Here is a 15,632-nt window from a genome sequence, read left to right as displayed (position 1 = left end):
GCCAGAGAAGCAATTTTCAGCCTGTGCTTAACTTTAAGCACATGAATAATCCTATTTGTTTTACAGAGATTACACATGCCCTTAAAATGAAGCCTTGCTCTGATGCTGCAGTGCTGGAGCAGGACCAGAGTGCTCTGCCTATTCTGCATCAAGCCTATTAGAAAGGCAATTTTCACCTGTTCTTCTATAACAAAATGCATGTGTGAATGGCATTCCAAGCATGTTTTCTTGCAGGTGTTTCTGATTTGCTGCCCACCATCACTCTTGTATCTCCAGGTGCACGCTTCTGTGCTTCTCCTCCCAACAGAAGTTTGGGGTCTATGTGTATTCCAAGCACTGGCTCAGACTCTTCAAAGCTAAGCAACATTTTTTGTTATCTCCTATCCATATTAAAAAGAGCAGTTGGAAAACTGGGGGAAAAGAAGATACCTTTGGCAGTGGGGTTGCTCTGAGAAGTATGACTAGTGCTAGAAATATGGGTGAAGAGGTCCAAGTAGCTGGCAGGAAGCTGGGAAGTGTGGGACTGCATTTCTCAGAGGGTTCTGCTGTGGCACTGGATTATATTGTGCAAACTTCAAAAGTTTTTCCAGTGGTTGAGGAAGCCCTCATTTCCCTCTCCCAAAGGGTTTCCCTGGTATCCACGAAGATGTTAGCCACCTCTTGTCTGCACAGAGCTATTGCACAGGATCTCTTATTTCACTTTTACTTAACCATTTATTTTTGTGAAGCTCGTGAGAAGTGAGCTCTGAGACACATTGGCTCACATTAATTACTATCTGATAGTGTAGAATTAAGGAGGAATGCCTCATACATACTCTCCTGCATAAGCCGTGGCACTGCAAGCATCCCATCTCTGTAGCAAGCTAGGCTGAAAACATATTTGTTTGAGAAAACAAGGATTTACACCAAGGTAATTGATGAGTTATGAAGAGCTGTGCTATGCTAATCCCATTCTGGTTCCTTTCAACTAAACACCTCTGACAAAACCAGGGAGATCTAAGGTGCTAAGTGCCCATAAAGGCCGATCCATCTAAGTGTGGACTGAAGGGGTGTAACATTAGTTCTATAGATCTACTCTTTGGGCCACATTCCTGATGAAAACACGCAACAAAGATCTAAGCCTGTTTGCATGCAGTGGTACAGCACTGGTGAGGCAGATGTAGGCAGCGGTTCCAAGCAGCACAGGTTGAAGACATGACATCTGTGATATGAGGGAGAAACAGTATCAGTATGTTTGAATTCTAGGAGATCATGAGCAGTTGCAGTGCTCACTACAGGCTTCATATGCTCTAGTTAGACAGTGTTTCTATCAGGCATATTTTATTGTGAATTGAAACATCATAAGTCTCATGTATTTGAGAAAGAAAGCCAAAAAGGTTTATTTCTAGTGGGCTCCTACTGTTTCTTTGTTATCAGAACAGGTTTTCTCTGTAACAGGTTTTCTCTGTCTTTAGAGAAACCCAGTGTGAGGAGAGCACAGAAGAAGAATGGATCCAAGTGACTGCAACCTAATGTGTTAACTGAACACGTTCAGAGCATCGCCTTTAGCCTTTGAGTGCAAGTGGCACAGCACAGCTTGCATCTACTTGGCTAATGTGAACTCACCCACAACTGAAGTGTAGATCCTACCGTTTGTTGGGTCTATGCATCCTTTGGGTCTACTGGGAATAGTCCTTGGTCTCCACTGTTCCTTAACTGTGCCTAGAAATTCACTGCATAGAAAAGTAGCTGCCAGAGTCCAAAACCATGCAGGGAATGTGTTGATAAGCATCTAATCAGTACAGCTACATGCTGTGGTCAAAGCTCACATCTTGTTCCTGGCTAGTTTACTTGCACAGATGCAGCCAGAGACCAAAAGGCTGCCCGTAAGGAAATGTGCTGGAAACTGTCTACGATGATAGTAAGAGAGTGTGAAGCCATAGCTGGAGTGACAGGCCAAGCCACCACCCCCTACATTTCATATGATCTGCTGAGAGGCGAGGAGTTGTCAGGTGGGGTGGAGTATGAAGAGTGGAGGAGAAACAGCCATGCATACAAGGGCTAGGTGGATCGGCCATGCACAGGGGCTGGATGGGCCACTTTAAGGAAAAAAACATCCTCTGGCTCAGATCCCAAACCCTCAAATCTCCTCTGAAGCAAGGCGCCCTCACAGCACTGCACATGCCTTACATATTTTTTTCCCCTCAAGGAAGATGTTTACGATGATTAATGAATTATGAAGGTCAACTTTTGGGTCTTCAGCTAGCACCGCGCTCCAAAGAAAACAAACTCCAGAAGAGTTCCAGATAAAAGTGTCATAGCAAATGCATCCAGTTTATTTATGATTATGCTCACAATGGACGTATCATGTCCATTCTTTAAATAAACAGAATTCAGACTGTGAAACACTGCGATTTTCTATCTTAAAACATTTGCTGCCTATTTCTTAAGGATCATTTAGGTAAAACTGGAGCATGTCCTGACCAGTATCCATTTTCTGGAAATTGCTTAAACATTCTTTAAAAATGCAGAAAACTGCGCCTTCACCACCCAAGAAAAACCTCAAGCTAAAACAAATGAAGCTGGGTAGTCTCTAACTGAGAGAAATTCAATAAATCTATACAGCATGTGAACTGTGTTGGTATGTGAGATGGAAAGCTTGTTGACAGAAGACAGAAAAGTTAATGGTAAGTCTGCAGAAGTCCAACAAATGACACAGCTATTTCAGTAGTGTGACTTTTCTAATGACATGCCCATTGAATAAACAACTCGCCTGCATCCTCCCCCACAACTGAAGATGCCCTGGACAGGAATTTCCCTCTGTCTGTCCCACTAGATGGATAAGAATTGATATCCTGGAAGAAACTTCTTTTTCATGCCAAGTTTCAAGAAGCACTAGTAATATCCACACGACAACTTACCCATGAGATGTGATCCTTGTCAAGCATTCATATGAAGTCTGACATGTAACCTTCTCTCTGTCGACAAGAAGCCAACTGCACTTTGATGTCCAGTGTTTTCCTACAGGCAGCATTAGACCTCTTGTAGTCTGGCTTCTTTGGGGCTTTTATTTTCGTAGCTATTTTCTCCTGTCTTGTGAGGAAGTCAGAGAACAAAGACAAACTCAGTCTTAAAGGTTCAGCTGCTGAAGTACTCATGGAAAGTTCTCTATAGCATTTATTGCTGCTTCCTTTCTTCCTGTTCCTCAGCCCATTGCCGCCTTAGTATCCCTCTGGACAATTATATACCCAGCCACAGTTTGTTTAAGCTACACTTATCTAACGTGAAGGATGCAGCTGAAGTCATAAGAACCTCCAATGAACTTTTACTAAGCTGCTGCCATACAAGATGCAGATACATTCATTAATAGTAACTATTAGTTTTCTAGAAGAAAAGTCCAGTGGCTCCAAATGCATACTGGAAACACAGCTGGCCTTCATGAGTACCTGTCTTTAACTCCTGTTATAGATACCATGATATAACCCATCACCTGTGCCTCTTTTGCTGGTTTTTGGTATATCCACTCCATGAGTAGAGCCTGTAAAAGACTGTGAGTTTTGAATTAAAGTTGCCATAGACTATAGTTTGCCTCTTACAAAACTAGCACAGCTCACTGGAGACTAATCTCCTCACAGACCTGAGGAAAAGAGAAGAAATAAGTGCCAGAGCTATAACAAAATGGTTGGCTTGCAAGAGAGGCTTAAGAAAGACATATGAGGAATTTGATAAGGCCACAAATGGGAAAAGCCTTCCCAGCCACCCTTTCTCCTCTTAAATGATAACCACACAATCCCAGAAACGAGCAACCCAGTGTCAAATCTCTAGGATATGCCTTTGAACAACTTCAGAGCCATGGATCTTCTTTATGGCTACTCACATTTGAGCTCACTACGCAGCTCGTGAGTCAGCCAAGAGGATGTACTTCCTGGAGCCTTCATATAGGACCCTTCTGGCTTTGTGCTCAAAGGTTTTGTGTAGCATAGTATGTATGCAAAGAATAAACTTAGAGCCAGATTGTTTTAGATTTATTTAGGGAAATGAAATGCACATCTTTGAAGCACCCAGAATCCATAGCTTCTCTTTGCACTTAGTGGTTTTGATCTCAGCTCTGTGGATTCCTTGGCCTTATCCAGCACTTAACCATTTAATTGAGACACAACAGGCTTCTTCCTTGCTATGCTGGAAGAGACAGCTGTATGCCAAACACTCTTATTCCAGTAGATGAATAGAATTTGTTGCTTGGTCAGCCAGCCAGCCACATGTGCAAGCTAGAAACATCTGGTTTCACATCGGTGATTGACAGAACTTCTTCCTAGGTAGCATTGACTCCATAGTCACCACACTGTATGCCCTCACTGCTGCTGAGCTGTGTCAGAACACAGGCACAGTGACCTCTGGGCATCACTCCAAACACTTCATATCTTGGAAACAGCTGCACTGAGAGCTGTGTCTTGAAAAGCATCATCCCGGATCTTCTGTTGTCTAGATTTGGAATCAGTGAAAATGTGCTGGTCCTACTGAAGTTCCTTTTCTCTAGCTCTTTTATGGCTGACAGGAGGTAAAATCCAGACTATAATGCACAATGACATGCTTGATTATATTAGCTACTATGCTTTCAGGCCCTGATATGTTACTCCTTCTGTTATTCAGGGAGATTTTAAATTATCATCCAAAATGCCTGAATATTCTTAATTCTAGGAAAAGAAGGGCCTCCTCCTCGTGCAGGCACAAATGAGCCATTCCTGTAAGGCAGAAGGAAGGGAAATCTTGGCAGGATTGTTGTCTTCTCTGCTTTACAGAGAGCAAGAAGTCGGAATGATCCAGAAAGCCTTACAGCAATTCTCGTGTGAGCTGCAGACTATCAGGGAAGAGAGGTTGCTGTGTCTTCCAGGAGTCACTGGAAATGAAATTCCCTTGTTGGAGGATCTTCAGCAGCCTCCCATCTGGCAGACTCAGGACTTCCTGGCAGCAAAAGCAATAGTCTGTTCGTGTGGCTTCTGTCTCACCTGTGAGGAGAAATTACTGGCCCTCCCTCAGTGTTTTTTTTTTGTTTGTTTGTTTGGGTTTTTTTTGTGATGGAAGTTGTGTTACAGAGTAGATCAAAGTCAGGAAGCCTGAGCCCTTGCATTCCTCAGATGCAAAGCAGTGTTACTGCATAGACCAACACAGGGATCAATGCTTCCCTTCCTGTAGTCTCACTCCGTGGGCTGACATCATCAAACCATGCCCACAACAAAGTGAACATTCCTGTGAGGGTTAACCAAAAAGGTGAGAGAGTAGGCTGGGCACAACAGCTGGCCTTGTCAAAAAGAACCTTCCAAAAAATCCTCAAGTGAAATGGAAATACAACATCTCGATAACAAAATCAAGACAGATTTTTTTTCAGGCTCATCTGGTTTTACAGGATAGGAAGTATTTGCTGTGCTCTGATTCAGTTAAATAATGATCTGTACCAGCTGCCACAAACTGGCTGAGTTCACCTCTTTGATTCAGTTATGCCTACGCACGCTGCAGTCAGCATCCTTCTGCGCACAGCCATCTTCAGAAAGTTTCTTTCTCCCGTGGGGGAGCTCACATGGGCACTGCTGCTCTGCCCATAGTATGGAGAAAGCACAGATTTCCACAGGCAACAGCCATGGCTTGCAGTTAAGTCTCACTTACAAACTCATCTTTGCTCTGACAGCTTTCTAGCTCAGTCACTGCCTGTACTGCCGGGGGTTGCTTGCTTTCAGCCTATTACCACAAAAATTCCTCTTTTCAAGATTTTCATCCTGTTCTGTTCTTTGTAGACCCTTAGCTGATGGATTGCCGCCTCTTTCAAAAGTGACATAAACTTCCCCAGGGCATCTTTCACCCACAGAGATGTTCATCACATGCAGACAGCCCTCTTCTTTGCTCCTGGAAACAGGATCTCTTAAATGAAGGTTGGTACCAGCAGATACTGCTGGCCCTGGACACAAAGAGCAGCTGCAGGCAGGGGTCATTTCAATTTACTAGGTAGGCTCAGCCATCTAGGCAGGACAATGACATTACTACTGTCAAGACCTATCTATTTTGGGTCTTCTTGCCCAGGTCCCTGTGACATGGTACTGTGAGTAACTGTTGCACTTTGGAAACATTCTGGCCAAATTCACCAACACTGAAGTGGCTTGGGAGGGTCACTGATGATTTAAATTGCGTTTTCCAGTTATGAGTTAGGATGTCTTTTACAAACCTTCAAGGAGAAGGCAGCAAATAACTCCAGCTTCTGGCCTCCTTTTGTTCTTGATTTTAACAGCCCTTGTCCTAATTATAATCATTTGCCATGTGGTTTTAAAGCAATTATGAATTGACTGTAATGCATGCAGATTACTGATCTCTTTGTGATGCACAAAATTCATTCACTCTGCCAGCAATTTCAGACACTGAACTTCAGCTTGTGACTCACAGCTTTGCGTAAATGATTCTACAGCAAAATCTGTGAAATAGTAAAGCTTCGGTAAACAGTTTTCTCTAACAGATTCTTCAGTGTTATTACTCCTTATAAGGACACTTTGCCAGAGGAAAAGAAAACACTCCCACACAAACACGGATAATTAAACTGGAAACTGTTTATGAGGTAGGTTATTGTTTTATACACGAGCAGATATTCATTGAAAATTACACTTAGTTACAGAACAAAAATGAAAAGAAATGAAATCACATGGACAGAGGTGTGCTAGAGAAGCCGAGATCCAAACCTCGCCAAGAGTCGCTGGGACTCCTCCTGAGGTGATGTATGAGGAGTGATGCAGCTCAGCAGCGGTGGATGGAGGATGAAGCCCAGGAAAAGAGTCTGTCAAACTCAGAACATTACTTAAAGATTAGAGGCCTCTCCAAATTCAGAGGCTGTCAACAAACCAGGCCAAGTCAGCCAAAGCAATTACTGGCTTTGCTTTGCTATCAGTAAAATAGAGGGAGTAATTGTGTGACTGCCTCCCAAACACTGGAGTTGTTAGCAAACAGTGAAATAGTGCCATTTTAGCTCTCCACAATCAAGATCTTGCCACAGCACAATAATGGAGAGGAAACACAGAAGCCACTTGGAAAAGAAAAATACTACAGCATGAGTGAAGCCTTCATAGCACAGAGGTCCATCCGAAACAGGGCTCCATGACTAAGATAGAGAGGAGCAACAGCTTGGTAATGCACAGCCCTACAACTCTGTCTCCTCAAAGTCCAGGATGCCCCAGAGATGTTCGCCACAGCTCTTCACCCATACAGCTCCTTATGCAGCAGGACTGTGCACACTGCATGCCTGCACCATCACTCAGCTTGCCCTGAGCACAGGCAGACCTGAGCAGGAGGCAGCAGCACTTGGGCCCTTGCCACACACCCCAGAGCGAAGCAGAAAGGTGGTCCACAGGAGCTCCTGTTTTGTTAAACCCAAGAAGGTGTCCAGGAAAGAGAAGGGGCTACAGAGATGGGGAAGGCTCTGGAGGGCAAGGTGTGTGAGAAGCAGCTGAAGCCCTGTTGTGCTCAGCCCAGAGCAGGGCAGGCTGAGGGGAGCCTGATGGCGGCTGCAGCTCCTCACAGGGAGCGGAGGGCAGCGCTGAGCTCTGGGAAAGGCATAGAGCTGCGTCAGGGGAGAGGGCTGGGGGTTAGGTTTTATCAAGCCAAAGTCAATGGCGTTCATCCCTTCTCCACTGGGAAGGAGGAGTAAGATGAGAAACAGTCGATGTGAATTCTCTAAAACCATTGGATGGATCTTAAGTAATCCTCGCGTAATATTTTCTTCTGTTCACGAGAGATTTTTCAGCAGTGAGCTGATTTTGTCAGGCTCCACTGCCCAAAATGCAGAGCTGGAAGTGACAAACCCAGTTCAAACCCTAATCCCTTCTTCAGAGCCTCAGGCACTGTCTTCAGTGTGTTCCTCAGGAACTGGGACTTGGAGGGTTTTTGGAAGGTTTAGCTCCCAGCAGCCAGTATAACCAGGATGAGCAACTCTTCTGGGTGGAAAAAGCCCTTTGCCTTCTTTCTTTCTTTCTTTTATTTTATTTTATTTTTTTTTTGTATCATCTACTTAGGTTTTCCTTTTTTCCCCACTCCATCCTTTTTGTACTTCCACTATAAAAAGGAGAGCAGTGATGCTTTGCCCACCTCTGTGACATACTTTGGATGACTAAGAAGCAGCATGTAATTTTATGGCTTAAAAGGTGAAGAGGGAAGGGCAGAGATATTGTACTTAAAGCTGTAATTGTGTGTAAATACTTGTAAATATCAAAGCCACCTTTGGGAGCAACTGTGTAATGGCTTTTCTTGCTATATTCCATTTGTCCAGTACAACATAATGGCTAAATCAATGTAAAGTGTCATGTCTTTCTTTTTTCTGCTCTCCCTAGGGCTATTCTTTTCAGTTATGTATGTTCAGCTTCGATCCCCAGAAAAATCAATGCAGATTCAGTTGTTCTAAAAAAAAATCCACAAAAAAAACACCAAAAAAAATCACACACAAAACCCACCAAGCTATACATTTAAAGCATTTTCTGTCATCTTCGCGTGCATTAAGTAATCCTTCTCTCCTTCAGGGTGCCTCAGAGAGTGCCCTGCTCAGCAGGCTCTTCTGAAATGAGCAATAGCATGAAAATAGGTATATACTTCATGGTTTTAAAGATTTTTCTTGGATCTAATTCTTAACTGTAATCAGTTAATTTTTACTGGTAGTCTCATGAAAGAGTCATAATAACTTTGTTCTTTACTGTTTCCAAAAAATAAAGGCTATTAAAAAAAGAAAAGAAAAGAAAAGCTGACCTGTGTATCCATGCTCTGACATTCTCTTTGTGACAAACTGACTTTCTTGTTCACTTTTACGTACAGCTGTGAACACAACAGAGGTGTTCATGTTCATGATGTCAGTGACTGCAAGAAGACACAGCCGAGCTATCAGGCTGCATGTGGGAGTAATCTGAAAATAATAAAAAATGAGAAAGCACATTAAGCGTAACCTTAAACTTATCTTTGTCTATACAAATATAAATCTTTGCAGAAGACACAAAAATGTATTTGTAATAAAACTTTCATTTTGGAACTTAGGTCTTCATAGTAGCACTTATCTCCTGTGCGACTTTCTGTGCTTTGTAAAGGTCAGGTACCTCAATTCAGCAAAATTATGCTTCTCAAAAGGCTTGAGAAGTGTAAGATTTTCTGCTTTTTCAGAGAACGAATTTTAGAAATGATGCAGTGCCATCAGAGCACAGCTCTGCGGAGTGCGTCGTGATCTCTAGGGTGAAGGCATTGCTCTGCATTGTAGCTCAGGGTCCAGCTTCTCAGCCAAGCAGGCAGGGAAGTGGAGCCATGCTGGGTGACCACAGCAATTCCCTACAGGTTTGAAAGGTACTTGCTCCAATTTTGCCAGCTCCTGAGTTGACTGGATGTTGGAAAGGCAAAACATCCATTTAGGAATGTCAGAAACTCAACAAACATAAGATAAATGCTATGAGCAGCACCTTCCCCAGAGCCCCTTGATCTACTCCTTTAATTACTCTTCCTATGGGTTGTTTGGAGGTTTGGGAGATTTTGCTTGGAAACAGCAGCAGAAAGGGGCAGGTTGAACAATTCTTCCAGTTACTTGACTGCTTAGGAGAAGGGAGGAAAGAAGCCAAATCCTCCAGCAGTGTGTGGGTATATGGGCATATCAACTACGTTATGACCCACATTAACACATGGTATGTTTGTGACAGCTCTGAGCACAAAACCCTGTGCCGGCACCCTCGGTCCCACAGCACTGAATGCAGTGCCCGTATGGGGTGTGCTGGGGTGTGATGAGAGGAAAACAACGTGTGGCACTGCTTTTTGAAAACAGCAACAAAAAGCTCCATTTATCTGCAGCTGCTTGACAAGTGATGTCGTCAAGAGTCTGTTTCACTGCTTTAAGTGGAAAATGTTTGTGCCAAGCAGCCTCCCCCAATGCATGTGTAAGGATGCAATGCTGAGGATGGAAAGTGCCAGGAACTGAGCACACCCCCATAGCTGTGGTCACTGATGCCATCATCAGCACTTGCTCTTGGCAGCGAGTGATTCAGCAGAGGACAGCACAGAGGAGCTCTGGAACTGAAGATTTTCCTCAAACCACTCATCCTATGTGATATCCTGGCAGGGCTCCTGTGGTGGGCAGATGAATAAAGAAATTAGGCTAAAAGACAAGTGATGTTTGCCTCTGCTGGGAAGCAGTAGTGAAATGGCCCACAGCAGCATTTCCCAGCTTAGACCACTCTCTCTCCCAGCTTCACTGGCTCAGCTGTGCAACCAAGCATTTGCAGTCACACTTCTGAAACCCTGAGCACCAAAAACCCTCTATCCAGCTGCATCCTGATTGGTGCCCACAAAGCAATCCAGGAGAAGATGAAAGTTAACCCAACAAGTTACTCATATTCTCTCCTCACCTGACCCATAGAAATTTCTGGAGGGCAAAGTGAAGCAGCTGGGATGTGGGGGCTTGCAGGCGCTCCAGATAGAAAAGGAAAAGTTGGGTCTCCACAGGCATGTAACCCTGCCCTGACAAAAATAAGTAGCAGCCATGTGTCAGGGATGCCTCTGGAGGAAGGGGCAAGCACTCACGAGGTTTATGAATCTTACTGAAGGCTGTCTGATGCTTCTGAAGGAAGAAATAAATATCAGCCGGCACTTACAGACTATACTGGGAGATGTGCAGGCCAGAACTGGAAGGTCCAAGGGAAGCTGGCACTCACTAAAACCACACATCCCAACTGAGCAACTGTGGCCTCGTGGAGGATGCCCTGATGACCCTGTGCAGTCATGGAGGCTTCTAGACACTGCCTTCTCCAATGCCTTTGCATAGGAAGAGTAAGGGAGGGGTGACGAGAGGACAGGCACTTTGCTTTCCACTGTGGCCAGGCACCAATGGGCTACCACAGCAGGGTCAAACCCAATTACCTGCTGATCTCATTCATCTCCTTCCCCAGGAAGAAAAGCCATTAGCGTCCCACCCTAATAATCTCACGCTGGGGAAGGACACAGGAACAAGGTGAGGTCCTGCAGCCCTCTGTGGGCACCAGAGTTTTATTTTCAGCAGGCCTAGAGCCAGTGCCTCTGCTTGGTGGAAAGTTCATGAGAAAGTGTTGTGCATACTTTTAAAACGACAACATCACACAAAGAAATGTATTATTAAGACTGCCCCTCTGCTGCCATATTTTGCACAGCAACAAAATTTAATGGAATGTAGGCAGGAAGGTTCAATCTCTGTGTCCATACCAGAAACATCCATCTCTGATATTGTGCTCCAAAATCATTAAATAGGAGGCAACGCTTTCGGAGCAGCCTTCATAAGACTTACTGAGCATTACCAATTTCTGCTGAGGCTTTATCCTGCTAGCTCTGGTGTAAGAGCCTCCCCTGGCTGCTCCCATGTCACAGATCCCTGTGGTGCTCATTGAGGTGATTTTAGAAACAGGACTACTGCTCACATTCCACCAAGCCAAGGCTCATGCTCACAAGGTTTCTTCTTCCTGCAGGTTTCCTTCTTTGGCTGCTTCTGGCTCTCCCAATAGAGTGCAGCCCTCTGCCATGTTTTGATGGGTAGTGTCAAGAGCCCGATTCAGATCATAGATGCTGCTAGTAGCAGTTTGCTCAAGCATCCAAGCACAACCCCAGGAAGACTGAACAAAGCTGTCGAAGTCCTCAGTGAGCAACATTTGCTCTGAGCATAAGGGATGAATCAAGCATCTCAGTAATCCTGGAGAAGTGCAACAGGAAAACAAGCAGGGTGATGTAACCAGCCATTCCTTTCCCAAAGCACAGCAGAAATTATTGCATGTCTCTGCTGAGATTTCTCAATGGGGAGGATGCCAGGACCAACCTTGGCCTGTCCCATTGCCTTTCCAGCCTCCACCTCCTCCTCTGGGTCATCACTAACAAAGTGAGGAGCATGCAGCACTGCTCACCCTTCTTGATCAGGATCAGGTCAGGAAAAGGCTCCTGAATTCCTTGCCTACCCTTCTTTAACCTGAAGCCACTGCACCACAAAGCTGCTGATTAGAAAGGCCTTAAAGAGAGATGCTGGTGTATCATCAGGGTGCGGGGTGATCACCAAAGATGTGCAATTTAATGGGAGAAAATGCTGGGTTCTGTATCTGGGGAGGTATACCTGAGTGTATGTAGCTTGGGGAGGGGCAGCTGGGGTTGAGGGAAAGGGTCTGCACCAGAGGGCAGTGGGCATAGAACAGCCTGCTCAGGGCAGTGGGCACAGCCCCAAGTGCTGGAGCTCAAGGATGATTTGGACAGCACTCTCAGACACAGGGACTGGATTTGGGGTGGTGCTCTTTGGAGCCAGAGGTTGGACTCAGTGATCCATGGGCCTTTCCTTTATGTACAGAAATGCTGCGAAAGGAGAAAATCACCACGAGCCATCCTCTCTCCTTCAGACCTCTGTCTTCTCATCAGTGGAATGATTTAAAAATCGTACGATTTGAAAAATAAGCTGTGGTGCTGAAGGATGCCTTCTCATTCTCTGAGCCTTGGGGTCACATTAGATCACAGCTCATCACTTATCTTTTCAAGCATGAAGGCTAGAAATGTTCCATGAATGACAGCAGAGATTCATCTCAAGCGGGCAGTGTTCTTAAGTAAAAGTCACATCACGAGACTTACACTGGGAACACAAAAATATATGATGTTAGAAATAATTTAGAGTGATGAATGAGGAAGGAAATCTGGCTTGCCTTTGTGGAAGCTTTGTATTGAGGAAAACTGTATTTTCCTGAGAGCAGGTAACAGTGGATGCACATTTTCACTATTCAGGCAGGAGAGACACTGCAAATGTCTGTCAGTAATAAATCTCTCAGGCAGCTGGCTGGCAGATAAATTATGCAGAGATTATGGCCAGGAACAGAAAGGAAAAAATACAGGGATTCTGAGTTTCCTTTCATTTTGGGCAAGCTTTCTGCCAGGAGTTTGCTGCCCCAGAGTTTCTCTGGGACAAAAACAGGTGCTAACAAACTGCAGGAGGTCTCTCCACATTTACCAGTTTTAAATGCTGTGTAAGTGCTATACACTATTGTACAGCAAGTTATGTCATAAGGTCTGTAACTTCCTTGTTTGACTGCATCCCTATATACGTACAACATTCACCCAATGATAGAGACATCATCTTTCTCTCACACTTTGTAGTGAGCAAAATACCAGCCAAAAATGAGATCCCACCTTACCCATGGTTTTATAGCAAATTCAGAGTTTTCACTGGGAACTAAATCAAAGCATAGAATCCCCACATTTTAACACTTCCAGAAACCACTGTAGAAGTGCAGTGAAGCTGGAGGTTGCACAGGGTCACCAAGGAATGTTAGAAGGTGTGGAGCTTTTGGGGTTTGTTTTGCACTTACCACATCTGGCCTCGGTTAACTGGGGCAGATATAATTGCCACATGCATGACTTGAGGTGTCAGTGAGCATCCAGATTGTTGGCTGCCAGACCTGAACTGCAGGTGGGCTTGGGAAGAGAGGTAGTGTGTGTACATGCCAGCTTGTTTATACTTATGCTTACAGTGCCACTATATGCTTATAGTATAGAGTCTTTCAGACCTGGGATGCTCTCCCAGATCTGATTAGATGTCACTGTTTTTCTTGGTGAAGAGCCACTGAGTGCTGCTGCTTTCTAGGAAGAGAATGGTGGTACTGAAGGTGGAGGTAGCTCTTCCCCTTGTGTGATGGTGACACTTGAAGGTGCAATGGGGACCTGAGGCAGCTCTGTATATCAGGCTGACTCACCCCAGAGCAGCTCCCCTATTGAGCAGAGAGAGGATATGAAAAATGGGAGATCTGGGGAAGGCTCCTGGGGACCTGGCCTTGGAGAAAGGAGTTGAAAGGGGTAGAGACACACAGATGAACAAAGTAGGCAGTACACAGAAGAGATCAGAAAATTAGGTCTGAGTAGCACTCAGGAATTCATCCAGCTTTGTCAGCTTCAGAACAGCTATTTTTGACACCTTTTATTTTTTCTTGCTTGCTTGTTTCTTTGTTTATTGGTATGCATTTCTAGACTAGCCTTAAAATTCTGGAGGGTGAGATCTTATGGGAATACTGGAATCCTCTTCCATAGTTAACTTTTTTATTCTCATCAAGAATATTTCCAAATCCTCAGCCTAAACCCCTGTGCTGCAGCTTAAATGTAAAGAAGGGATGACAAGCCCCAGAGGGAGAAGCTGAGGTGCAAAAATGCCTGAAGGTAGGAGCATTAAGCTTGTGGCTTTCACAAATGAAATAGGATCTGAGCTGACAGATAAGCCCATCTGAAGGCTTGGGAGGCCAGATAATAGTAACCATGGCTGAAAGCAGGTTGTGTGTGTGTGAAAATGAGCACTCATGAGAAGACAGTGTCCTTGTTTGCTTGTTGTGAATTGAAGCACAGAACAAGTTTACAGCAAACAGAATTATGGGAAAGAAATGAAAAGGGGCATGCAAACGTTGTTTATTCATTCTGGGATGAAATCAGGAAGGCAACAGCCCAGTCGGAGCTAAGACTGGTGGGGACAAAGGGAAATATAAAGGGATGTTATACACGCCAGCAGCAAGAGGCATTTTGGAGAAACTGTAGGTCTACTGAAGTGTAGGAGAGACAACCCAATGGCAGATGACAAGCAAAAGGCCAGAGTATTCAATGCCCTTCTTGCATAAGTTTTCATTGGCAAAGGCTCTTCATGTGTCCAAAATGATTTGTGAAGGAGAGCGATGACAAACAGCAGGAGCAACAAGTGAGGGTCTACCAAGAGAAGCCACAAGTTATTCACATCCATGGGACAAGATGGAATTCAGCAAAGGATGCTGATGTGACTACATGGCTGCTGCCCATCTTCAGAAGCTCACAAGGACAGCTTGGACAACTGGACGCTTTGTAAAAACTCAGTAAGTATAGGTTGGATGAATAAACTGTTAGATAAACGGAACATCAGATGGACCGTTAGGTCAAAGAATAATAATCAATGTTGTGATGGGCCATCTGGCTGCCAGTAATGAACAGAGGACCCCAGGGAATGACACAAGAGCTGATATTGTTCAGTATTTCCATCAGTCACCAAGCTGGTGACACAGAGGTCACTTTCAGCGCATTTATAGATGGTAACAGATTAGAAGCAATGAGTTCCATCTCCATTTGGCAGAGATGGCAGAGCTTCACTCCAGAAGGGCCTTGAGAAACTTGGGATCTGGTGACTGAATTAACAGGATGGTAAAGATAAGGGAGGGCACAAAAAGCAAAGGGTGGAACGCAGTGTTATGTGCATGGAAGTGCCAATTTCCTGCAGTGTTTTCCCCTCACCATGCAAGAGGATGATGCAGGCAGCAAGACAGCTCATTACCCAGGTTAAAATGACTCAGTTCTGCTTCAGATCTTGCTTCTATTTCACCAGCTTTTGCATCTGAGCCTCCCATTAACAAAAGTAAATGGACTCTAACATCTTCTAAGCAAGCTTGCTCAGAGATCCCTGAAACAATCAAAGGATGGGGAAAACAATCCATTGCATGTTATGCATGGCTTCTTGGAATTTTAGATATATTAGGCAATACCTCTATTTATTTATTGAAATTAGCCTAATTGCATGCATATTTATTGTCTGCTGTTCCTTAGTATCTGGGCAAATCAAAGCAGACTCTTTCACTACAGAGACAGCAATTTTGCATATAAAG

This window comes from Lagopus leucura, unplaced genomic scaffold (genome assembly GCF_019238085.1).
Source record: "Lagopus leucura isolate 7727_CA_CO unplaced genomic scaffold, USGS_WTPT01 Super-Scaffold_100001, whole genome shotgun sequence".
Classification (NCBI taxonomy): Eukaryota; Metazoa; Chordata; class Aves; order Galliformes; family Phasianidae; genus Lagopus; species Lagopus leucura.
This window is presented reverse-complemented; position numbering follows the sequence as displayed.